The sequence below is a fragment of the Callorhinus ursinus genome, unplaced genomic scaffold (assembly GCF_003265705.2).
Source record: "Callorhinus ursinus isolate GAN/ISIS: 27379988/994484 unplaced genomic scaffold, GSC_fseal_2.0 scaffold19, whole genome shotgun sequence".
Lineage (NCBI taxonomy): Eukaryota > Metazoa > Chordata > Mammalia > Carnivora > Otariidae > Callorhinus > Callorhinus ursinus.
In genome coordinates, this window is record NW_027397081.1 from 36277445 (window position 1) to 36304186 (window position 26742).

The 26742-nt window shown below is 38.5% G+C and overlaps 1 pseudogene; it reads right to left on the reverse strand.

Annotated features, from left to right (window-relative positions):
• Positions 1–10640: 10640 nt before the first annotated feature.
• Positions 10641–12328, reverse strand: LOC112840587 (arf-GAP domain and FG repeat-containing protein 1 pseudogene; annotated as a pseudogene).
• Between the last annotated feature and the right edge of the window lie 14414 nt (positions 12329–26742).

The following is a 26742-nucleotide window of genomic DNA, read 5'->3' on the forward strand; positions in this document are numbered from 1 at the left end:
ATAACTTGAAGCCTAGAATTGTGATGCCTTCAGATAAGCTTTTCTTTTTGAAGATTTCTTTGGCTATTCAGGGTCTTTTATTGTTCCATACAAATTTTAGAATTGTTTGTTTCAGCTCTGTGAAAAATGGTGGTATTTTGATAGGGATTACAATAAATCTGTAGATTGTTTTGGGTAGTAAAGACATTTTAACAATTTTTGTTCTTCTAATCCATGAGTACAGAATGTCTTTCTTTCCATTTCTTTGTGTAATCTTCAGTTTTTTTCATCAGTGTTTTATAATTTTCAGAGTACAGGTCTTCACCACTCTGGTTAGGTTTATTCCTATGCGTCTTACTCTTTTTGGTGCAGTTCTAAATGGGATTGATTCTTAATTTCTCTTTCTGCCGCTTCATTATTGGTGCATAGAAATGCACAGATTTCTGTAGCTTGATTTTGTATCCTGTGACTTTACTGAAATCACTCAACAGCTCCAGCAATTTTCTGGTGGATTCTTTTGGGTTTTCTATATAGAGTATCATGTGATCTGCAAATAGTGAAAGTTTAACTTCTTCCTTGCTGATCTGGATGTCATTTATTATTTATTTATTTATTTATTTATTTATTTATTTATTTATTTATTGCTGTCTTGGTGTGGCCAAGACTTCCAGTACTAATTTAAGTAAGTGTTGAGAGTGGACATCCTTGTCTTCTTTCTGATGGTAGTGGAAAAGCTCTCAGTTTTTCCCCATTAAGGATGATATTATCTGTGAGTTTTTCATACATGGCCTTCATTATGTTGAGGTATGTTCGCTCTAGCCCTACTTTGTTGGGGGTTTTTTATTATGAACGGATGTTGTACTTTGTCAAATGCTTTTTGTGTGTCTATTGAAATTATCATATGCTTCTTCTTATCCTTGCTCATTGATGTGATGTATCATGTTGATTGATTTGGGAATATTAAACACCCATGCAGCTCAGGAATAAATCCCACTTGATTATGGTGAATGATTCTTTTAATGTATTGTTTACTAGTATTTTATTAAGAATTTTTGCATCCATGTTCATCAGGGATATTGGCCTATAGTTCTCTTTTATTATGGAGTCTTTATCTGTGTTTGGTATTAGGGTAATGCTGGTCTTATAGAATGAATTTGGAAATTTTCCTTCCTTTCTATTTTATGGAATAGTTGGAAAAGAATGGGTATTAACTCTTCTTTACATGTTTGGTAGAATTCACCTGTCAAGCCGTCTGGCCCTGGACTCTTGTTTATTGGGAATTTTTTGATACTGATTCAATTTCTTTGCTGGTTATCAGTCCGCTCAAGTTTTCTTTCTTCTTTTTTCAGTTTTGATAGTTTATATGTTTGTAGGTTTTGATCCATTTCTTCTCAGTTGTCCAATTTGTTGACATATAGTTTTTCATAATATTCTCTTATAATTATTTGTATTTCTCTGGTGCTGGAAGTTGTTTCTCCTCTCTCATTTGTGATTTTATTTATTTGGGTCCTTTCCATTTTCTTTTTGATAAGTCTGGCTAGGGGGTTATCAATTTAATTGATTTTTTCAAAGAACAAACTCCTGGTTTCATTGATCTGTTCTATCAGATATTTTTCTTTGTTTGTTCTGTTTTTTTAGTTTCTATATCATTTATTTCTGCTCTGATCCTTATTATTCCCTTCCTTCTGCTGACTTTAGGCACTGTTTGTTTTTCTTTCTCTAGCTCCCTTAGGTATAAGTTTAGGTTATTTATTTGAGATTTTTCTTCCTTGTTAAGGTAGGCCTGTATTGCTATATACCTCCCTCTGAGGACCACTTTTATTGCATTCCAAAGGTTTTGGACCTTTGTGTTTTCTTTTTCACTTGCTTCCATGGTTTTTGTTTGTTTGTTTTTCATTTTTTGTTTTTGTTTTTACTTCTTTGATTTCTTGTTTGACCCATTCATTGTTTAGTAGCATGTTTAACCTACATGAATTTGTGGTCATTCCAAATATTTTCTTGTGGTGGTCTTCTAGTTTCATGGTGTTGTGGTCAGAACATGGTATTATTTCAATCTTTTTGTATTTGTTGAGACATATTTTATGACCAAAAGTGTGATCTATTCTGGAGAATGCTCCATGTGCACTTTAAAAGAATATATATTCAGCTGTTTTAGGATGAAATGTTATGAATATATGTTAAGTACATGTGGTCCAGTGTGTCATTCAAAGCCATTGTTTCCTTGCTTATTTTTTAGTTAGATGATCTGTCCTTTGACCTAAGGGGTGTTAAATCCCCCTACTATTATTGTGTTATCATCCTTAATGTTTGTATAAATATTAACAATTGTTAGATCATCTTGTTAGTTTTTCCCTTTTATGATTATAGAATGCCTTTCCTTGTCTCTTTTTACAGTTTTTGTTTTAAAGTCTAGTTTATCTGATATAAGTATTGTTATTCCAGCTCTTTTGACATGCATTTGCATGATAAATGTTTCTCCACCCACTCAATTTCAATCCACAGGTGTCTTTAGGTCTAAAATGAGTTGCTTGTAGGTAGCAGACAGATGGGTTTTGTTTTTTTATCCATTGTGACACCCTATGTCTTTTGATTGGAGCATTTAGCCCATTCACATTCAAAGTAATTGAAAAGTAATGTATTTAGTGCCATTTTATTACTTGTTTTGTCATTGTTTCTGGATATTTTCTCTGATCCTTTCTTGTCTTTGTCACTTTTGGTCTCTCTTTTGTTCTCAGAGTCCCCATTAATATTTCTTGCAGGGCTGCTTTAGCGGTCACAAACTCTTTCAGTTTTTCTTTGGGAAACTCTTTATCTCTCCTTCTATTCTGAATGATGGGCTTGCTGCATAGAGTATTCTTGGTTGCAGATTTTTCCCATTCAGCACATTGAATATATCATGCCACTCCCTTCTGGTTTGCCAAGTATCTGTTGAGAAATCTTCAACTAGCCATATGGGTATTCCCTTGCATGTTAAGGACTTCTTTTGTCTTGCTGCTTTTACTTTTTTTTTCCTTATCCCTATATTTTGCAAATGTAATTACAATATGTCTTGGTATTGGCCTGCTTTTGTTGATTTTGATGGGAGTTTTCTGTGTCTCCTGGAACTGGATGTCTGTTTCCTTCCCCAGATTAGGGAAGTTTTCTGCTATTATATCTTAAAATAAATTGTCTGCCCCCCTTTCTCTCTCTTCTTCCAAGACTCCTATAATATGAATGTTATTATGTTTGATAGAGTCACAGAGTTCTCTAAGTCTATTCTTGTGTTGCATAAATCTTATTTTTCTCTTTTTTGTTCAGCTTCATTATTTTCCTTTTTTTGTCTTCTAGGTCACTAATTCATTCCTTGCTTCTTCTAGTATGCTTTCATTGCATCAAGCCTGTATCCAATCTCATTTATTGCATTCTTCATCTTCGATAGATTCTTTTTTAACTTTTTTATCTCTGTGATAAGGGTCTCCATGATGTTTTCTATACTTTTCTCAAGCCCAGTGAGTGTCCTAATGATTGTTGCTTTAAATTCTCCATCAGACATATTATTTATATTTGTTTCACTTAGATTTCTGGCTATGGCCTTATCTTGTTCTTTCATTTGGGATAAATCCCTCCATCTTGGCATTTTGTCTTTCTGCCTTCTTTTCCATATTACAAAAGCTGGTTATGTCTCCTGCCCCTGAAAGTAATGGTCTTATGAAGAAGAGGTCCTGTAGTGCCCAGGGCCTGGTGCTTCAAGGAGTTTCGCAAGTGTGTGCTCTGCTGCTGTGTTGTAGCTGCTCTATCCTTCAGACCAGTTGTCTTCAGAGACTCTCCGTGCCTACTCTGGGCAGTGTTTGGTCCCTGGCCTGAATGTGGTCAGTTTTATCTAGGTGGGCTCTTATCTGCTTGTGAAATGGAACCTAAAACCAGCTCCACCAGACTTGAGGCTCTGCAGAACTCTGGTTAGGAGATGTGGCATGGGCAGGGGTTTGTACTGGTCTTCTGGGGAAGGGGACTGCTGCTCTGGAAATGTGGCAGACTTGAATGGGAAGGGTAGTTCTCCTGGAGTGCAGGGGGGATTGAGCTTGGTGTCAGCAAGTTAGGCAGCCAGTGTTGGTGCTATGCTATTTCCCCTAGGAGGCTCTGTTTATGCTGAGGGGAGGAGAGGGAAATGGCACTGGCCAGCTCCTCTGTTCCCAGAGAGGTGTCTGTGAACACTTCTCTCACTCTCAGAGAAGTGGTCTAAGACAGGTGAATAATCTCCCCTCAGTGTGCCCCGAGCATTTTTCAGATCCTATTTCCATGCTGTCGGCCCCTATGTTGTTTCCCTGCCTTCTCTCCAGGAGCAGCACAGTGCCCTCCAGCCAAGCCTAAGTCCCACTGGCTGCAAGAACTCCTGAAATTCAGCCCCTCTTATTTTCCAAGCCAATGCTTTCAGGGAAATGTTCTCCTTGTGCATTCCCCTGTGTGCTCCTCTCTCTTTTGCCCTTCTCTGTAAGCATGGCTCCCCTGCTCTGTAGCATCCTGGATCCGTTTCTCCCCTAAACCATATCTGCACACTTCCTACATGTTTTGATGTGGCCTCTTCTCTCCCTTTAGTTGTGGAGTTTGTTCTGTCCGTCTTTAGGTCAATTTCTGGGGTTAGGATGATTTGATAGTTATCTAGTTGTGTTTGTGGGACAAGACAAGCCTAGGGTCCTCTTATTCTGCCACCACTTCCTCTCTTCTAAACACTACTTTAGGTACAAGACAAAACCTTACAACAGTACATTTCTCCTCTCTTGATACTTTATCTTAATTTTATCATACACAGTAATTCTACATACACTGTACTTCTAATAACATTATATTATTTTCCATTTAACCAGTCAATTATGATTTAAATAAATTTAAATAAGAAAAGTATTTTTTAGGGGTGTTTGGGTGGCTCAGTCATTAAGTGTCTGCCTTTGGCTCAGGTTATGATCCCAGGGTTCTGGGATCAAGTCCCACATCAGGCTCCCTACTTGGCAGGAAGCCTGCTTCTCCCTCTCCCATTCCCCCTGCTTGTGTTCCCGCTCTTGCTGTGTCTCTCTCTCTGTCAAATAAATAAATAAAATCTTTAAAAAAAAAGTATTTTTTTTATTCCAGTTTGTTACCATTTTCTGAGCTCTTTATATCTTTACTGATCCAGATTTTCATCTGGCATTATTTTCCTTCTGCTTGGAGGACTTCTGATAATATTTCTTGTAGTGAAGGACTGAAATTAATGAATTATCTCATCTTTTGTATCTCTGAAAAACATTTATCTCTTTTTCTTTCTGGAAAAATTTTTTTGTCAAGATTTAGAATTTTAGATTGACTTTTCTTTTCCCCTTTCAATACTTTAAAGATGTTGCACTGTTGCCTTCTGACTTTTATTATTTCAAGGAAAAGGTATGCTGTTATTATGTTTGTATTGTTGTGGAAAAATAAAAATCAGACCGGTAGGAGACCAAGTGACACTCAGAGAAGTAGGAGAACTTGGATTTATTTTATGCTGGTGGACCCAGATGAGCTCTTGCTCGAAATTCTGGGCCCTGAAGTCATAGGGCTTTTATAGGGGACTGCAGGCAGTCAGGTCCCAAGGACTATACTGACTGCTGGTAAGTGGGTTTAAACTGGGGGAGCAGAGGCTGCTTTAGGCTGAGACAGTGGAGAAGGGAACCTGCGGCAGGGAAACCTGTTTACAGAAGCAGAAAAGGCTGGTTATCTCTTGCTCCCAGCAAGGCTTCTGGTTATCTCTAGCTTATTGTTAGTAACTTTTTATCTTCTGGGGCCTCCTGGCCTGGGCCTGCTCTGGGTAATTTTCCTCTTCAGTATCTCAATATATAATGTATCTTTCATATCTGTCTGCTTTACATATTTTCTCTTTATCCTAACTTTAAGCTATTCATTTATGATGTGTTTTTATGTGATTTTCTTCTTTTGTTTGTGTGCCTAAATGTGTGTTTGTGTGTGTGTTTGAGGATCATTTGTTTCTTGTATATGTAGGTTTATAACTTTATCAGTTTTGAGAATTGTTGGGCATATTTTCTTATATATTTTAAGATTTTATTTCTTTATTTGAGAGAGTGAGCAAGAGAGACAGAGAGAGAGCACATAACGGGGAGGGACAGAGGGAGAGGGAGAAGCAGACTCCCCAGTAAGCAGGGATCCTGATGTGGAGCTCAATCCGTGGACTCTAGGATCATGACCTGAGCCAAAGGCAGATGCTTTAGCCAACTGAGCCACACAGGTGCCCTCTTAAATAATTTGCTGAAGACTCCTCTATCTTCTTGAATTCAGGACTCCAAATATACATATACCAACAGCTCACTGAAGCTCTGTTCATTTTTTTTCAGACTTTTTCTCTGTGTTTCATATTATTTACTCTTAATTCTATCCTTCAAGTTCACTAATCATGTCCTCTGTAGTGTATGATCTGCTGCTAATTCCAACCAGTGTAAGTTTCACCTCAAACAGTTTTCATCATTAATAGTATAAAATGAGTCTTTTTAAAAAAATCATCTATATTTCTAGCTGATATACTTACTTCTACCTTAGCTTAATTAATGAGGGAGCAGAAAGCTAGCTGAGGGGAAAGCACACGCTGATACCCAACAACCGCCCCCACCTCTTGGGATTTGTGTGACAGTCTTCCAGGAAGCTCCCAACTATTTTAATGTTAATGCCTTACTAGAGGGAAAAACAGCCTTAACTTAACCCAATGGCAAGGCCTCCAGTATCTTGTGAGTATTCTTTAACATATGAAAATCCTTTTGAAACCTCCCTTTTCCTTACCTCCTTTAACTCCCAAGTATATAATCAGCCACCTCTCACAACCCTGGGGCAGCCACTCTTTCTGCCCATGGGTCCTGTCTCCATGCTCTAAAAAACCACCTTTTTGCACCAAAGAAAGTTAAAGAATTCTTTCTTGGTTGTAGGCTCCAGACCCCACCCCACCAAACCTCACCTATATTCCAAAACCACATCATAATGAATATACAGAATTATAATAACTGCTCTAATTTTCTGACCTACTAATTCTATCAATTATGTCATTACTAGGTCTGTTGCAACTGATTGGTTTTTTATTCCCCTCATGATAGGTTTCCTGTTTTCCACTTTGTATGCTTAGTAATTTCTTTTATTGGATTTGAGTGAAACTTTCTAAATTCTACTGTTAGATGTTGAATATTTTTATAATTGCATAAATATTCTTGAGCTTTATTCTTAGACATAATAAAGTTACTTGGAAGCAGTTTTTAGATCTTGCTTTTAAGTTTTTCAGGTGGGACTAAATCAGTTTAGTCTAGGGTTAATGTCCTCAACTACTGAGGCAAAATCTGAGGTATAAATTATAAGGTTTTGTACTCTAGCTAGTAGAAACATCTAGTTTAGTTCTTAATAGTTTCTCCTCATGCATGCACTGATTAGTTCTCAGTTTAAGACATGAGAGTCAACCTCTGCAGATCTCTGAAAAATGCTCCCTTTGCCATTTTCTCCACTTTGGTACTCTGCTTTGAGCACTTCAGCTACTATAACCTCCTTGATCTCTTTTTCCTCAACTAAAGGAGACCACTGACCCCTGCCTAAGTTCCCTCCCCTGGTGCTATGGCTTGGAATCTCTCCCTGTAATAAGGTAGACAATTGAAAAGTCTTACTTATTACTTTCTCATCTTTTAGAGACCACTGTCTTTCATTGCCTCATGCCCAACATCTTCACATTTGCTATTTTATATATTCTATTTGGACTTTTATTTGTTTGAAGTGGAAGAGTAAATCTGGAAGCTATCCATCTTGACTGGAAATAAGAATAATAAATGTGATTTTTTTTTCAGATTGTACAATGCCATGCTTTAACATTTGGAAATCTGCATAAACCTTCAAACCAATGTTTTCCCAATGACTAAAGCATCGTGTTTCAAAACTATGCATAAGTAAAATATCCATTCAAATTTCAAGATAGCCCAATTGATTTTATGCAGCAGAGTATGAAATATTAATTCATACAGTATTATATTTTACATTCAAAGAAAAATATCCAAAATTATCTGGAGACAATTAAAATGTTTTTCTCTTTTCCAACAACACATTCATGGAAGACCAGATTTTTTTATATATACTTCAATTAAAATAGTATATATAGCAATAGCTTAAAATGTCAAAAGTATAAAATGTTAACAAGAGTACAAAATGCAACTTTTCTTCTTATTTTTTGTTTGTTCATGTTGGAAAATAGAGTTCATTTTTCCTAAAAGTAGGTTATTTAGATTAACATGTAAGGAGTTTAGCCTTCTTTTAAGTACATTAATAAATATACATGATTTTAGAATTTCTTGGTTTTAATCTCTTAATAAGGAGAATATAAATAGATATCATCTATGTAAACAAAAACTCTTTAAAATCTGTAATAGTTTTTAAGAATGTAAAGAGTCTTGGGGAGGAGCAAGATGGCAGAGGAGTAGGAGACCTAAATTTTGTCTCGTCCCAGTAATTCAGCTAGTTATCAAACCATTCACAACACCTACAAACTCAACAGGAGATCAAAGAAAAGAATAACAGCAATTCTATGAACAGAAAAGCCACCACTTTCTGGAAAGTAGGACATGCGCAGAAGTGAATCCAAGGCGATATACAGGAAGATAGACCATCCGCTGCTACCAGCAAGTGATAGAGCACAAAATCAGAAATTTTAGAAGTCGGCTCTGCTGAGGGACGTCGCTCCAGAGGCTAAGTGGGGAGTGGAACCCTCAATGAGACAGTGTGGTCTCAGGACCCTCAGGGTCACAGAAAGACTGGGTGTGCCTAAGTGCATCAGAGCTCCCAGGTATCGGAGTGGAGAAGCCAGCTGCAGAGACGGAGCTGAGGAGTGGGTTCTCAGCTCAGGGTTGCCATAAACTGTGATCCGTGGCACAGTAGGGCCATTGGCTCTTCCAGCAGGGCAGGGACCCAACAGGCAGCAGATCCAGGGAGATTCCCCTTTTTTCCTCCTGAATCTGCTGGGTTTGGAGACTCTAAATGGGGTCATGTGTCAGAGATAGAAACACTTAGTCACAGGCCTGGTGAGCATGGAGTGCAGCCAGAGACCAGGGAGATAGGAGGGATTGACTGCTTTTCTCTGAGGGCACACTGAGGAGTTGGCACCCTGAGCTCTCGGCTCCTCTGGGACCAGAAATTGGAACGCCACCATTTTCATTCTCATCCTATAAAGGTGTATGGAAAGCTTTCAGGGAACAAAAGCTACCGAGAGCAAACCCCAGCAGATTACTTAGCCCAGACCTGGCAAGGGCGGGGCAATTCTGCCTCCAGCAAAGACATTTGAGAACCACTGCAACAGGCCCCTCCCCCAGAAGATCAGCAAGAACAGCCAGCCAAGACCAAGTTTACCAATCAATGAGAATAGCAAAACCCCAGGTCTAGGGGAACACAACACAGAATTCATGGCTTTTTTCCCATGATTCTTTAGTCTTTCAAAGTTAATTTTTTAATTTTCTTTTTCTTTTTCTTTTTTTTAATTTTTCTTTTTCCCTTTTCAACCAACATCTTATCAATCACTTTTTTTAAAAAATCTTTTTTATTTTTCATTTTTAGGGTCATATTCCACCCCTTCATAGTAGTTAACCTTATTTTTGGTATCTATATATAAGTTTTTCTTTCTTTAAAATTTTGGAATACAGTTTCTTCTAACAGACCAAAATATACCCTAAATCTTTAGTGTATGGTGTTGTTCTAGTCTCTTGCCTGATCACATTCTCTCTCTTTTTTAAAATTTTTTCATTCTTTTTTCAACCAACTTCTTATCAATTCCTTTTTTAAAATCTTTTTTAATTTTCATCTTTATAGTCATATTTCATCCCTTCATTGTATTTACCCTTATTTTAGTATATATATAAGTTTTTCATTCTTTAAAATTTTGGGGGGCAATTTCTTCTAACAAATCAATATACACCCAAATCTAGTGTGTGGTTCTGTTCTATTCACCAGCCTGACCATATTCTTTTTTTTTATTTCCCTTCTCCCCCCACCCCCACCCCAGTTTCAGGTCTCTTCTTTTTTTTTTTTCCTAATATTTATTTTTTTTCACCTGCAAACTGTAGCAAGACATGATCAGTTTTATTATGCAGATAGGTATCCCTCTACATTTTTAAAGAATTTAGGTATGTATAAATAGAAGAGCTCTTTAGAAAGGAAAAATTCAAGAATGAATAAAACCTTCCAATTTTGACTTTGTAACTTTCCAGTAGCAATGGTTAAAATGATTTTAGGTCATTCATTCCAAGATATATGACAGCACCTTAAAAGTGGCTGATCTATTTCCCCAGTAACATTTCTCACATAACAATGTGTTAAAGTTACAAATACTGATATGCACAAATAGCTAATTTCTAAGAAAAATATGTACAGTACTGCAGCATAATGAATGTGGTATCTGCAATAACTTAATATTAGCCAATTTTTAATATAAATGATACCGCTACCTTTTTCTGCCAATTCACAGGTTAAAAGTTGTTACCGGAGCCCTCTGTTTTGCACATATTACCTGGTGTTTAATACACAATGCAGGCTTTTTAATGACTTCTCTTGTGTTTAAAGCTAAGATCAGTGAAACAAGACAACAGTGCAAGAGGCGGAGAGATGTTATGTGACCATGTAAAAGTTCGTTCCAGTAAAGTGTCTATATAAGGCTATAAGAAAGGATTGGCTGATGAGCTTCCTGTTGGAAACTGTCCTGTTGATTGAACCAGTCATAAAAGGATTACTAGATACTCCAGCGGCTGCAACTTGACCAAAAGGGGTTACCACTGGCTTTGTTTGTCCAAATGCTGCAAAACCTGCACCATTGGGCTGTTGAGAAAAAGCTGTCTGTTGAGGGAAAGCTGCTTGGGCTGGGAAGGCAGGCTGCTGGAAGCTGCCGCTGAAGCTGGTGGGAAGACTATAGGAAGCACGAGTCCCGAAGCCCGCGGGCATGCTCATGCAGGTGGTGCCAAAGGTCGCGGCTGTTGCTCCTCTGGCATTGGTCTGAAATGGACTTGTAGAAGATGCCACAGAAGGACCAACAGCAGCAACAAATGGATTTGTGGAAGGCGTAGCTCCAAATGGAGCAGGCACACTTGAAGAAGCAGGCTGTGTCTGTGCCGAAGCACCCACTGGCACTGTTCCAAAAACACTGCTGCTAGCATTATTTGTGGAAGTATATGCGTTACTGGAAGTGGCTGCAGAGCTGAAAACGCTGTCTAGTTCTGCCAGGGCTGCATATTTGTCTGAGGATGCACTTGACTGACTGGGAACTGAAACCACAGAACCAACGGGAGCTTTACCTGCGGTCCCAAAGCCACTCCCCTGATCACCACCTTGCCCAGCACTGAAGATATTGTCTAAATTAGCAAGTGCTGCATATTTGTCTGTAGTCTGTAGACCAGCTTTGTTCGTTGAAACTTTACTAATAGCTGATGCTGTTTGATGACTCTGGGAAGTATTGAAGGTTCCAAAATTAGCACTGGAGGATTTGGGGAAGTTATCAAAATGAGCAAAATTAGCATTTACTGATCCAGCACTTCCACCTGTAGTTTGGGGCTGAAAAGGAGAGTGACTCGCTGTGGGGAAACCTCCAAAATTACTCGAACCACTACACTGTCCAAATGCATCAAAGTTTGCAAAATCTGCATTTGCAGAATTCTGAGCTGCATGACTGTTGAAATGTGCAAAGTTAGCAAAATTGGCTGTAGCTGTTGATTGAGGTGCTGGGGCAGCAAAGATGTCTGAGCCAAGATCACTTAAAAGGTCAAACTGCTTCTTTTCCTGCTGCTGCCCTTGAGAGCGACCTACAACTGGAGACTGACTAGGTGTGCCCTTATTAAATGCAGTGCCGGTGCTGAATCTCCTAAAAGAGACTTCAGTGGTTTGACCTCAGGTGTGCTGCTTGTGCTACTGGCAGAGGACCCTGAAATAGATGCATGAACTGATGCCACCACTTTGGCTTGTTCTGGAGGGATGTACCATCTTTTCTTTTCATAATTTTCTTGTAGGAACTCTTTCACTTTCTGTGGATCTCTGAAGTCTGGAATTGCTGAAGATCTATCATCAAATAATCCTAGCCAAATCTGTTTACTGACTTCATTTCCATGTTTTTGCAGGAATTCAATTTCCTGTTGTGTGAATGTTGTCATGGAGTTAGATTTCACCCTATGTGGTGGATTTAACCCTCTCAGGCTGCCGGAGCAGGAGGTACAGACGAAGGAGCCGATCGTCGTGTTCACGTAGGTGGGGCTGCACTAGTCGCAGTCGAAACACTTTCGGTTGTGCGGGAGACCCGTCATGTCTCGCAGCATCTTCAGGTGCTTCTCCTCTGCTTCCGCTTGGCACAGGCCGCCATGGCCACAGCGCCGGGGGAGGAGGCCGGCAGGGCCGGGAGCCAGAGCTGGGCGGCGCGGCACCTGGGGGCCCGTGATTCCACTGGCCGCCCTGGCGCCGGCCACCGCCCTCCGTAAGCCTGAGCCGCGCCAGACATGGCCGCCTCGGCTGGACTCGACTTCGCTGGTCCAAGGCAGACGCTGCAGAGCACGGGCTGACGGGTCACACCAACCGGCCGACTGGGACAACCTACGCTGCCTCCACCATCATCACCACCTTCCCCACGCTCAGGTCTCTTCTGAATTGTTTATTGTATATTTAGAATTTTGTTATCTCATTCATCTATTCTCATCTGGACAAAATAAAAAGATGGAAAAAAATCACCTCAAAAAAAAAAAAGAACAAGAGGCAGTACCGACTGCCAGGGACCTAAAAAATACGGACATTAGGAAGATGTCAGAACTAGAGTTCAGAATGACGATTTTAAAGATACTAGCTGGGCGTGAAAAAAGCATGGAAGATACTAGAGAATCCCTTTCTGGAGAAATAAAAGAACTAAAATCTAACCAGTCAAAATCAAAAAGGCTATTAATGAGGGGCAATCAAAAATGGAGCCTCTAGGATAAATGAGGTAGAAGAGAGAATTAGTGATATAGAAAACCAAATGATGAAAAATAAAGAAGCTCAGAAAAAGAGATAAACAACTACTGGATCATGAGGGCAGAATTCGAGAAATAAGTGATACCATAAGATGAAACAATATTAAAATAATTGGGATCCCAGAAGAAAGAGAGAGAGGGGCAGAAGGTATATTGGAGCAAATTATAGCAGAGAACTTCCCGAATTTGGGGAAGGAAACAGGCTTCAAAATCCAGGAGGCACAGAGAACTCGCCTTAAAAAATCAATAAAAATAGGTCAACACCCCGACATCTAATAGTAAAACTTATGAGTCTCAGAGACAAAGAGAAAACCCTGAAAGCAGCTCGGGACAAAAGGTCTATAACCTACAATGGTAGAAACATTAGATTGGCAGCAGACGTATCCACAGAGACCTGGCAGGCCAGAAAGGACTGGCATGATATATTCTGAGCACTAAATGAGAAAAATATGCAGCTAAGAATACTATATCCAGCTAGGCTGTCATTGAAAATAGAAGGAGAGATAAAAATCTTCCAGGACAAACAAAAACTAAAGGAATTTGCAAACACGAGCCAGCCCTACAAGAAATACTGAAAGGGGTCCTCAAAGCAAAGAAAGAGCCTAAAAGTAACATAGACCAGAAAGGAACACAGACAATATGCAGTAACAGTCACAGGCAATACAATGGCACTAAATTCATATCTTTCAATAGTTACCCAGAATGTAAATGGACTAAATGCCCCAATCAAAAGACACAGGCTATCAGATTGGATAAAAAAACAAGACCCATCGATATGCTGTCTGCAAGAGACTCATTTTAGATGCAAAGAAACCTCCAGATTGAAAGTGAGGGGGTGGAAAACCATTCATCATGCTAATGGACAACGAAAGAAAGCTGGGATGGCAATCCTTATATCAGACATATTAGATTTTAACCGAAGACTATAATAAGAGATGAGGAAGGACACTACATCATACTTAAAAGGTCTATCCAACAAGAAGATCTAACAATTGTAAATATCTATGCCCCTAACATAGGAGCAACCAATTATATAAGCCAATTAATAACAAAATCAAAGAAACATATCGACAACAATAAAATAATAGTAAGGGACTTTAACACCCCTTCACTAAAATGGATAGAACATCTAAGCAAAAGGTCAACAAGGAAATAAAGGCTTTAAATGGCACACTGGACCAGATAAACTTCAAAGACATATTCAGAACATTCCATCCCAAAGTAACACAATACACATTCTTCTCTAGTGCCCATGGAACATTCTCCAGAATAGATCACATCCTAGGTCACAAATCAGGTCTCAACCAGTCCCAAAAGATTGGGATCATTCCCTGCATATTTTTGGACCACAATGCTTTGACACTAGAACTCAATCACAAGAGGAAAGTCAGAAAGAACTCAAATCCATGGAGGCTAAAGAACATCCTACTAAAGAATGAATGGATCAACCAGGAAATTAAAGAAGAATTTAAAAAATTCATGGAAACCAATGAACATGAAAACACAACTGTTCAAAATCTTTGGGATGCAGCAAAGGCAGTCCTAAGAGGAAAGTACATAGTACTACAAGCCATTCTTAAGAAACAAGAAAGGTCTCAAATACAAAATCTAACCCTACACCTGAGAAGCTGGAGAAAGGACAGCAAATAAATCCTAAACCCAGCAAAAGAAAAATAATAAAGATCTGAGCAGAAATCAATGCAATAGAAACCAAAAGAACAGTAGAACAGATCAACGAAACTAAGAGCTGGTTCTTTGAAAGGTTTAATAAGATTGATAAACCCCTGGCAGGACTTATCAAAAAAAAGAGAAAGGACCCAAAAAATTAAATCATGAATGAAAGAGGAGAGATCACAACCAACACCAAAGAAATACAAATTATAAGAACATATTATGAGTAACTATATGCCAGCAAATTAGATAATCTGGAAGAAATGGATGCATTCCTAGAGATGTATCAACTACCAAAACTGAACCAGGAAGAAACAGAAAACCTGAACAGACCTGTAACCACTAAGGAAGTTGAAGCCATAATCAGTAATCTCCCAACAAACAAGAGCCCAGGGCCAGAGGGCTTCCCAGGGGAATTCTACCAAACATTTAAAGAAGAATTAATGCCTATTCCCCTGAAACTATTCCAAAAAATAGAAATGGAAGGACACCTTCCAAACTCATTTTATGAGGCCACCATTACTTTGATCCCAAAACCAGACAAAGACCCCATCAAAAAAGAGAATTACAGACCAATATCCCTGATGAACACGGATGCAAAAACTCTCACCAAAATACTAGCCAATAGGATCCAACAGTACATTAAAAGGATTATTCACCATGACCCAGTGGGATTTATTCCTGGGCTGCAAGTTTGCTTCAACATCTGCAAATCAATCAATGTGATACAACACATTAATAAAAGAAAGAACAAGAATCATATGATCCTCTCAAAAGATGCAGAAAAAGCATTTGACAAAGTACAGCATCCTTTCTTGATCAAAACTCTTCACTGAGTAGGGATAGAGGTACATACCTCAATATCATAAAAGCCATGTATGAAAAACCCACAGCGAATATCATACTCAATGGGGGAAAAAACTGAGAGCTTTCCCCCTAAGATCAGGAACACGGCAGGGATGTCCACTATCACCACTGCTTCTCAACAGCATTAGAAGTCCTAGCCACAGCAATCAGACAACAAAAAGAAATAAAACGCATCCGAATTGGCAAGAAGAAGTCAAAGTCTCACTTTTTGCAGATGATATGATACTTTATGTGGAAAAACCAAAAAACTCCAACCCAAAACTGCTAGAACTCATACAGGAATTCAGTCAAGTGGCAGGATATAAAATCAATGCACAGAAATCAGTGGCATTTCTATACACCAACAAGACAGAAGAAAGAGAAATTAAGGAGTCAATCCCATTTACAATGGCACCCCAAACTATAAGATATCTAGGAATAAATCTAACCAAAGAGGCAAAGAATCAATACTCAGGAAATTATAGAATACTCATGAAAGAAATTGAGGAAAACACAAAGAAATGGAAAAACGTCCCATGCTCATGGATTGGAAGAACACATATTGTGAAGATGTCAATGCTACCTAGAGCAATCTACACATTCAATGTCATCCCCATCCAAATACCATCCACTTTTTTCAAAGAAATGGAACAAATAATCCTAAAATTTGTATGGAACCAGAAAAGACCCCGAATAGCCAGAGGAATGTTGAAAAAGAAAAGCAAAGCTGGCGGCATCACAATTCCGGACTTCCGGCTCTATTACAAGGCTGTCATCATCAAGATAGTATGGTACTGGCACAAAAACAGACACATAGATCAATGGAACAGAATCGAGAGCCCAGAAATGGACCCTCAACTCTATGGTCAACTCATCTTTGACAAAGCAGGAAAGAATGTCCAATAGAAAAAGACAGTCTTCAACAAATGGTGTTGGGAAAATTGGACAGCCACATGCCAAAGAATGAAACTGGACCATTTCCTTACACCACCCGCAAAAACAGACTCCAAATGGATGAAAGACCTAAACGTGAGACAAGAATCCATCAAAATCCTTGAGGAGAACATAGGCAGCAACCGCTTCGACCTCAGCCGCAGCAACTTCTTCCTAGAAACATTGCCAAAGGCAAGGGAAGCAAGGTCAAAAATGAACTATTGGGATTTCATCAAGATAAAAAGCTTTTGCACAGCAAAAGATACAGTCCGCAAAACCAAAAGACAGCCGAAAGAATGGGAGAAAATATTTTCAAATGACATATCAGATAAAGGGCTAGTATCCAAAATCTATAAAGAACTTATCAAACTCAACACCCAAAGATCAAATAATCCAATCAAGAAATGGGCAGAAGACATGAACAGACATTTTTCCAAAGAAGACATCCAAATGGCCAACAGACACATGAAAAAGTGCTCAACATCGCTTGGCATCAGGGAAATCCAAATCAAAACCTCAATGAGATACCACCTCACACCCGTCAGAATGGCTAAAATAACAAGTCAAGAAACGACAGATGTTGGCGGGGATGTGGAGAAAGGGGAACCCTCCTACACTGTTGGTGGGAATGCAAGCTGGTGCAGCCACTCTGGAAAACAGTATGGAGGTTCCTCAAAAAGTTGAAAATAGAGCCACCATACGACCCAGCAATTGCACTACTCGGTATTTACCCCAAAGATAAAAATGTAGGGATCGGAAGGGGCACATGCACCCCAATGTTTATAGCAGCAATGTCCACCCTATGGAAAGAGCCCAGATGTCCATCAACAGATAAATGGATAAAGAAGCTGTAGTATATATATATGTATACAGTGGATATTATGCAACTATCAAAAAAATGAAATTTTACCATTTGCAACAACGTGGATGGAACTAGAGGGTATTATGCTAAGCAATATAAGTCAATCAGAGAAAGACAAGTATCATATGATCTCAGTGATATGAAGAATTTGAGAAACAAGACAGAGGGTCATAGGGGAAGGGAAGGGAAAATGAAACAAGATGAAACCAGAGAGGGAGACAAACCATAAGAGACTCAATCTCAGGAAAAAAACAGAGTTGCTGGAGTGGTGGGGGGTGGGAGGGATGGGGTGGCTAGGTGATGGACGTTAGGGAGGATATATGCTATGGCGAGCGCTGTGAATTGTGTAAGACTGATTAATCATAGACCTGTACCCCTGAAACAAATAATACATTATATGTTTAAAAAATTAAAAAAAAAAAAAGAATGTAAAGAGGTTTGAGATCTCAAAGTTTGAGGATTGTTACTTCAGAAAACTGAGAGCTTCTTAATCTTTTCCCTAATGCTATTAAGAGAAACAGGCAGCTTATCTTCTGGTGGCCTATTTCCTTCTAAGAATCTGATAAGACAGTATGTCTGTGTATATAATAGAATGGGGTGGGGAATCATGTCAAGAGGTAATCATTCAATTACCTATGTGACTAAGAAAGGCAAAATTTAGTAATATTATATATAAACATAGATCTAGCCAAGGTACATTACCAGTTATCTTTGTTTTATGGTACATTTTGAGTCAAAACAATTACTATCTGAAATCTGACTGTAACAGTATTACTTTGTTCTACTGTTTTTTTTTAAAGATTTTATTAATTTATTTGAGAGAGAGAATGAGATAGAGAGAGAGCATGAGAGGGGAGAGGGTCAGAGGGAGCAGACTCCCTGCTGAGCAGGGAGCCCGATGCGGGACTCGATCCTGGGACTCCAGGTTCATGACCTGTGCCGAAGGCAGTCGCTTAACCAACTGAGCCACCCAGGCGCCCTGTTCTACTGTTATCTAAGAGTGAGAAAAAAATAACTTTCAGAAGATGAAAAAATCTTTAAGTATGTTCACACTCGCTTCCACTTTGTCTTTGTTTCCTAAAACTATGTTAGAGTATCACAAGCAGAAATACCTTCAGAATAAACTTTCTATTCAATGGATTTAAAAAGTATTTTTATGGTTGTAGGAATGCCAAGGTGAATCCCTGCATACAAGGAGCTCAAAATCTCAGAGACTTACAGAAAGTGATATAAAGAGAAACATAAGATATTGCATGGAATTATGGTATAGAAAAGCAGGAAGGTTTTAAATTTAATCATAACAAACATGCCAGGAATAGATCCTCATTTAATCACTGTCTTTAGGTCTTAGTGCTAGAACAAGAAATTCTATCTTTTCATGACTTTAAAGAGTTATACACAATAAGAGTGTTGAAAATTGGCCTATTGGAAGGTGACCTCCTTTAGTTTTTAAGAAAGTTAAAAATCTAGGAAACAGTTCCATCTTTCAATTTAAATATTGTTCTCTGCTTCTGAAAATGTTGCTTAAAATGTTTTATACCAAATCAACAATAATATTTAAATGAAATCTGAGCTATTTAAGAAAAAGAATAAAACTATTCAGGAAGCAAAATGTTATTTTCACTTTCAATCACAGTTCAGTTCAGAATATTTATTCTACTGGTTAGCTAATCAGGAAGAAAAGCAAGTGTACCTGTCATCAAAGCCAAGAGAACGAGTTCTGTGTTTTATTGTTTTGTCAGTTTCTCTGGATTTAAAATAGAAAGAATGTCATTGTACTTTTAGGGCTATCTTTAGCTCATTGAAATGACATTACTTTTCTTCTAAAGAAATAGCATTCATCAGGTAATTCTCATGGGAACCTTAACGACATAAGAAAGTGTTTATTTTTTCTCTTCACCTTGAAAGTTGGAAATATGTTCCATCTCATCCTCTAGTCTATTAGGATTATGAGTGGCATTAACCTTTTGTTTATTTTATTTGTATATTGTAGGGCATAAGCAGCAGGTTTTCTTACAATTATGCAACCATTTTTATTATGAATATACTATAGATTTTGTTTGCACTGGATATATTTGTGTTTAAGTGATTCTTTAGCTTGGGTGCTGAAGATTTCAATCTCTAATTATGAAATATCATTTGAGAAATTAGTATTATTTTTTTAATATTAAATATTCTCAGGGTTCTATACTTTATATACAGAGCCAGGTCTTAGTCACTTAATAGTTTTATTCTAAAATGATATCTTATATGTATAATCTGATGAAACACACCTATATGGGCGCCTGGGTGGCTCAGTTGGTTAAGTGCCTGCCTTCAACTCAGGTCATGATCCCAGGGTCCTGGGATCGAGCTCCAGGTTGGGCTCCCTGCTCAGCAGGGAGTCTGCTTCTGACTTTCCCTCTGCCCCTCATGCTGGCTCTCTCTCTCTCTCTCAAATAAATAAAATCTTTTTTAAAAAAAGAAACATACCCTATATATTTACTGGTCTTATTTTAGTGTAATATTCTACATTTGTTTGTTTCTAATTTTAAAAAAATCATAGAGGTGTAGGCCCTGCAAATTAACAAAACTACCTTGAAATTTATATTATACAGGAAAGATGTTCTTAATTTACATAAAAAGTGGTTCAATAACATGAAATGAGAAAAATATTCTAGACCTGATAGAGATGGAAAAAGTAGATAACCAGAATTTACAAGGACTGCCTAGATTGAAAATTTCCATCATAGAATCACAAAATGTTAAACCAGGAATGGACCTTAGAGAGTATGCATTCCAATTCTTGTGTTTCACAAATGAAGTAATTAAGGTTCAGAAAAAATAAAACACTTCTTCAATCACATATAGCTAATCCTCAGTAGGGTGGATACTAGAATCCTACACAAATTCTACGCAAATTTTTGCTGCTTAGTAACCTAATTGGACAATTCAGATAAGAAAACTGATTTCACTTTAAGTAAAAAAAAAAGAAAAGATATATAGACGGCATTTAGAGAAGTTTCCTTAAACAAAACTCTTAATGAGCCATGGGGTGGAGTGCAGTATAGAATTCAATGTATAATCAAAGTGGAGGCTTACAGTCAGAAGTTGTCTAAATTAAAGAGGTTACCATTGCTAAAGCCAAATTCCGAAGCATCATTGTCACCTTAATATATTGAAATCAGCCTTTCTTTTTCTCATTGATGAGTAAATTTAATCAGAAATATTAAAATGGCATGTTGCATGTTGCACTCAATCACCTGATAGCATTTAAAAAAAGGGGGGGGGAATGAGTAGGAATTAAGTGTACTATAAATGAAAAATTGTACTTAAAATCACTGAATAGAAGCCATTCTCTATACCAGTATTAAAGGTTGCCATTGAAACATTGAAACAGTAATTCTACAGTGAGCATTAGTGTAGGAAGAAAAGCAGAGAACTTTCCTTTTTTTTTTTTTTTAATGAAATGAAAATAGTCACTCCCAACAGAAAAAGTGGGGGCGCCTGGGTGGCTCAGTTGGTTAAGCGACTGCCTTCGGCTCAGGTCATGATCCTGGAGTCCCGGGATCGAGTCCCGCATCGGGCTCCCTGCTCAGCGGGGAGTCTGCTTCTCCCTCTGACCCTCTTCCCTCTCGTGCTCTCTATCTCTCATTCTCTCTCTCTCTCAAATAAATAAATAAAATCTTTAAAAAAAAAAAAAAGAAAAGAAAAAGTGAAGGGATTTCCAAGAAAAACAACCATGGCCTTCTTGAGAAGGGGCAGTTGTCTCATCTGATCTTCTGTGTTAAATAACTTTATACACTGTCAACACCCAAATTGCTATTTCTCGACCAGACTCTTCCCAGAAAAATAAATCAAACCACAAATTCATTCTCTGCAATTGGATCTCCAGCGTTGCAAACTTATCATGTCCAAAACCGAACTTATTTCCACATATTCCCACAAAACTTCCACAATCTTCCCCCATCATGGTAAATATCACTCTTTTCTTCCAGTTTCTCCAATAAAAGTTATGAGAGTCATTTTGACTTTTTTTTTTAATTCTACATCCAATCTATCAGAAAATTCTAACAATTCTGCCTTCAAAATTCAATCAGAATTCGTTTATTTCCCTTCATCTTCTCTCCAACACTACTTCCTTGTTCTTTTAAACCTCATCAATACTTGCCAAGATTATTGAAATAGGTTCCTAATTATACATCCTGTCTTTGCAATCACCCCTCTTTGAGCCTTTTTTTCCCCTGACAGTAGCTAAAATAATTCATTTAAAAAGATAACTTTATCAATGTCACTTCTCAAAACTCTACACAGCTTTCCCATCTCACTAAGGGTATAATCCAAAGTCCTTACAGTGGTTAAATGACCTATAGCTGAAACTGCACCTTCCCTGACACAGCACTCCCCACATTTTACCTTTCTGAACCTTTCTCCTTCCACCTTTTCTTTACTTTTCTCACTTCTTCCTTATTCGTTGTTCCTTGTATGTGCCACAAATTGCTTCCACCTCAGTTCCTTTGCATTTGCTTGTTCTTATGTCTTGATCATCTCTTTCTCTTTATCTCTCTCTCTCTTTTCTTTTCACTTTCTTCCAGTTTCTGCTCACAAGTCTCTTTGGTACTGGGGCTATTACCTATACATATAAAATAACAACACTAGACCCTTGGTACTCTCTATCGCTCTTATTTTTTTCTTTGCCTTTATCACTATATGATTGATGGATGGTTGGATGGATGGATGGATGGATGGATGGATTTTTCCCAATTAGAATATAGCTCCATTGGGGCACCTGGGGGGCTCAGTTGGTTAAGCATCTGCCTTTGGCTCAGGTCATGATCTCGGGGTCCTGGGGTTGAGCTCCATGTTGGGCTCCCTGCTCAGCAGTGAGTCTGTTTCTTCCTCTTCCTCTGCCCCTCTGCCTGTTTGTGTTTGCTTTCTCTCTCAAATAAATAAAACTTAAAAAAAGAAAAAGAGGGGCACCTGGGTGGCTCGGTCATTGAGTATCTGCCTTCGGCTCAGGTCATGGTCCCAGGATCCTGGGATCAAGCCCCACATCGGGCTCCCTGCTCAGCAGGAGGCCTGCTTCTCCCTCTCCCACTCCCCCTGCTTGTGTTCCCTCTCTCGCTGTGTCTCTCTCTGTCAAATAAATAAATAAAATCTTTAAAAAAAGAAAAGAAAAGAAAAAGAATATAGCTCCATGAAGACAGGGCTATATCTGTCTTATATACTCTCATTTTTAAGGTTGCCAGATAAAGTATAGGACCCTTAGTCAAACTTTAATTTCAGATGATGTCAAATAATCTTTAATATAAATATGTTCCCAATATTGCATACTTCTACTAATAAATTATTTGTGTTCATCTGAAATGCAAATTCAACTGAGCATCGTATTTGCTAAATCTGGCAAACCCACCTATAATTCCAGGGATGAAGCAGTGACTGACATAAAGTAAGTACTCAGTAAATACTTGTTGAGTGAATAAACCTAATAAATTATGTTACCAGCAATTTTGAGTACCATTAGAGTATTCCTAGGAGAAACTAAGTATACCCCCCAAGGAATTAGATGAGCATGTGAATTAAAAACCTGATGCCTACTTCTAGTCTAGAGAAGTCTAAAGACCAAAAAAGTGGTTGAAGATGAAGAATCTGCATAATGAATCTCCATGATGAAGAGAAAAAATTAGTAGTCAAATAAGGTATACTCCCTCCTTTCTCTCAGGACAAGCAAGAAATTCTCATGGGGAGCTAGACTGGCTCATATAAACTTGAAGGTATCTTAGCCAAAAGGGTTGTCTACTATGGTAAGAGGATCACAGTAATAGAAGTCTATGGGTGGGCCACTAAGGAAGGGTTATGAGAAGCAATCAGAGCAAGGCACTTGTCAGAGAGAGCAATACAGGAACTTTGAAAGTCACATGCTTCCCATGAAAGAGGAAGCATCTAAAAGTGGGCCATGACAGTGGGCAGTTATGTCTGGATTATGACAATATCACTCATTTAAACATTGTCTTTATCTAAACTTTTTGACCCTATGTCATATCTAGAGGACGGGAAGCAAAACAGAGTGGATATCAAGGAAGACATAAAGAAGAGATCACACCTTTATTTCCATGTTATAAGTTCCTGAACTATAAGCCAAAGTACAGCTAAAAGGAGAAAAAAATACTTTGAAATGACATAAAACTAAAATTGTAAATAAAATTGTACTTCTGAATGTGAAATTTCATCATAATTTCCAATATGATGAGATCATTGTTATATAACAATATTATTAAATGAGTCTATTGTTATGACTAAAGGTGACTGAAAACATGAAATTTGTCAAATTTTACTATATGGATAAGTAAGTGAGAATACGATTTTAGGAAAAAAATGAAGTCATTTCTTATGTTTCATTGAATTCAGTATATTCAGTATTAGTTAATAACTTTGGTACTCATGTGGAAAACCAAAAGGAAAGTGAAAGCCAAGGTAATGAAGATTGAAAAAATATATGGAGGGTGCCTGGGTGGTTCAGATGGTTAACCGTCTGCCTTCAGCTCAAGTCATGATCCCAGGGTCCTGGGATCGAGTCCTGCATCGGGCTCCCTGCTCCTTGGGAGCCTGCTTCTCCCTCTGCCTCTCTCGCTCTCTCTGCTTCTCATGAATAAAAAAAAAAAAAAAAAAAGAAAAAATATATGGAAAAGAACTTGAAATGAACATATCTGTTTGTTCAAGGAAGTTTAGCTGTAATTCACACATCACATATCCTTACTAGAGTATAAGATGCACAAAACACCACATTAACATTTAGGAAGTCTAAATATAATTATAATACAGATTAACTGTTCTCACAGTTAAATGACAGAAAAGTGTAATAATTATAGTTTAAGGGAGCAACGGATGAGATGTCATAAAGATATATGTGGTTAATTGCTGGATGACTTGCACAACAATGAGTAGTTCTGAAGAAGAAAATATAAATTAGGCCATGGTAGATAAGAAATATTATGATAATGTGCAATTTTAATGTAAAATTAGTAATAAAAATGATTTTAATAGATGCATAGAGGGGGATCACATATCAAGTACTCAAAATGAGTAAAAGGATAGGTTGAAAAATATCATTAAAGTACTGAGATCATTCCTGTTTCCAGCAGACCAGTAATTAGTCTGAAAAGTTATCCCACTTAAAACAAAACTAAGTGTTGAATAAATTTTGGAAACAAAACAAAACAAAACATTTTACCCACAGCAAACATCAGACTCAATGGGAAAAACTAAGAGTTTTCCCCCTAAGGACAGGAACAAGACTCCACTCTCACCACTTCTAGTCAACATAGTACTGGAAGTCCTACCCACATCAATCAGACAACAAAAATAAATAAAAGGCATCCAACTTGGTAAGAAAGAAGTAAAACTTTCACTATTTGCAGATGATGTGAGACCATATATAAAAAACCCTGAAGACTACCAGAAAACTACAAGAACTGATAAATGAATTCAATAAAGTGGCAAGATACAAAATCAATATACAGAAATTCGTTGCATATCTATACACTAATATTGAAGCAGCAGAAAGGCAAACTAGGAAAACAATCCATTTACAATTAGACAAAAAATAATAAGATACCTAGGAATACACCTAAACAAAGGGGTGAAAGATCTGTACTCTGAAAACTATAAGACACTGATGAAAGAAATTGAAAAAGACAGGAGGCGGAGCAACATGGTGGAGGAGTAGGAGACCTGAATTTCGTCTGGTCTCAGGAATTCAGCTGAATAGGGATCAAACCATTCTGAACACCTACGAATTCAACAGGAGATCGAAGAGGAGAGTAGCAACAACTCTCTGAACAGAGAAGCGACCACTTACTGGAAGGTAGGACGTGCGGAGAAGTGAATCCAAGGCGATATTTGGGAGGATAGACGGCGGGGGTGGGGCCTCCGCCGGCCGCTCTGGCAAGTGGTAGAGCCGCGGAGCACAAAATCGGAACTTTTAGAAGTGGGCTCCGCTGTGGGACGTCGCTGCAGTGGCTAAGCGGGGGGTGGAACCCTTCCGGGACAGTGTGGTCACAGGACCCTCGGAGTCACAGAAAGACCGGGGGTGCCTGAGTGCAGCAGAGCTCCCAGGTATCAGAGCGGGGAAGCTGGCTGCAGAGACGGAGCCAAGGCGCGGGCTCTCAGCTCGGGGTTGCCACAAACTGTGATCCGCGGCCCAGTCGGGCCACTGCTCCTCCAGCAGGGACACAACAAGCAGCAGAGCCGGGAAGACGCCCCTCCCTCCCCCAGGAGGAGCGGCGCAGGAACGCACCGCAGGCATCTGCTGGGTTTGGAGACTCCACACGGGGTCGGGTGCCACAGATAGAAATGCTCGGTCACAGGCCGGGTGAGCACGGAGTGTGGCCGAAGACCAGGGAGATGGGAGTGACTGCTTTTCTCTGGGGGCACACTGAGGAGCGGGGCCCCGAGTTCTCAGCTCCTCCGGGTGGAGATTGGGAGGCCACCATTTCTGCCCTGGTCCTCCAAAGCTGTACCGAGAGCTTGCAGGGAACAAAAGCTCCTGAGAGCAAACCCGAGCAGCTTCCTTAGCCCGGACTGACAAGGGCGGGGCAATTCAGCCTCCGCAAAGACATTTGGAAACCACAGCAACAGACCCCCGCAGAAGATCAGCACGAACGGCCAGCAAGCCAAGACCAAGTTTACCGATCAAGGAGAACGGGAGAACTCCAGCGCAAGGGGAATACTGCACATAGAATTCATGGCCTTTTATTACCATGATTCATTAGTTCATCAAAGTTAATTTTTGTTAACTATTTTTTTTATTTTTTTTCCCTTTTTCAACCAACATCTTATCAATCTCTTTTTTTAAAAAAAACATTTTTTATTTTTCATTTTTAAAGTCATATTTTATCCCTTCATAGTAGTTACCCTTATTTTTGGCAGATATATATAAGTTGTTCGCTCTTTAAAATTTTGAGATACACTTTCTTCTAACAAATCCAAATATACCCTAAATCACTAGTGTATGGCTTTGATCTAGTCTCCTGCCTGATCACATTCTCTCCCTTTTTCCTTTTTTTTTTTTTCTTAAATCTTCTTCTTTCTTTTTTCAAACAACTTCTTATCTTACCAAGTCCTTTTATAAATCTTTTATAATTTTCATATTTACAGTCATCTTCCATCCCTTCATTGTATCAACCCTTATTTTGTACTTATATGTCTTTCTTCCTTTAAAATTTTAGGAGGCACTTTTTTCTAACAAACCAAAATACGTCCAAAATCTAGTGTGTGGCACTGATCTATGCACTAGCCTGATCATATTTGATCATATTCTGCTTTTTTGGTATTGTTCTGTTTTTGTTTTTATCTTCTTTTCTTTTTTTTCTCTTTCTTTTTTCTTTCTTTCCCTTTCTTTTCCCCTGGTTTCAGGTCTTTTCTGATTTGTATACAGTATATTTGCTGGGGACGTTGTAAACCTGTTAGCATTTTGTTCTCTCATTC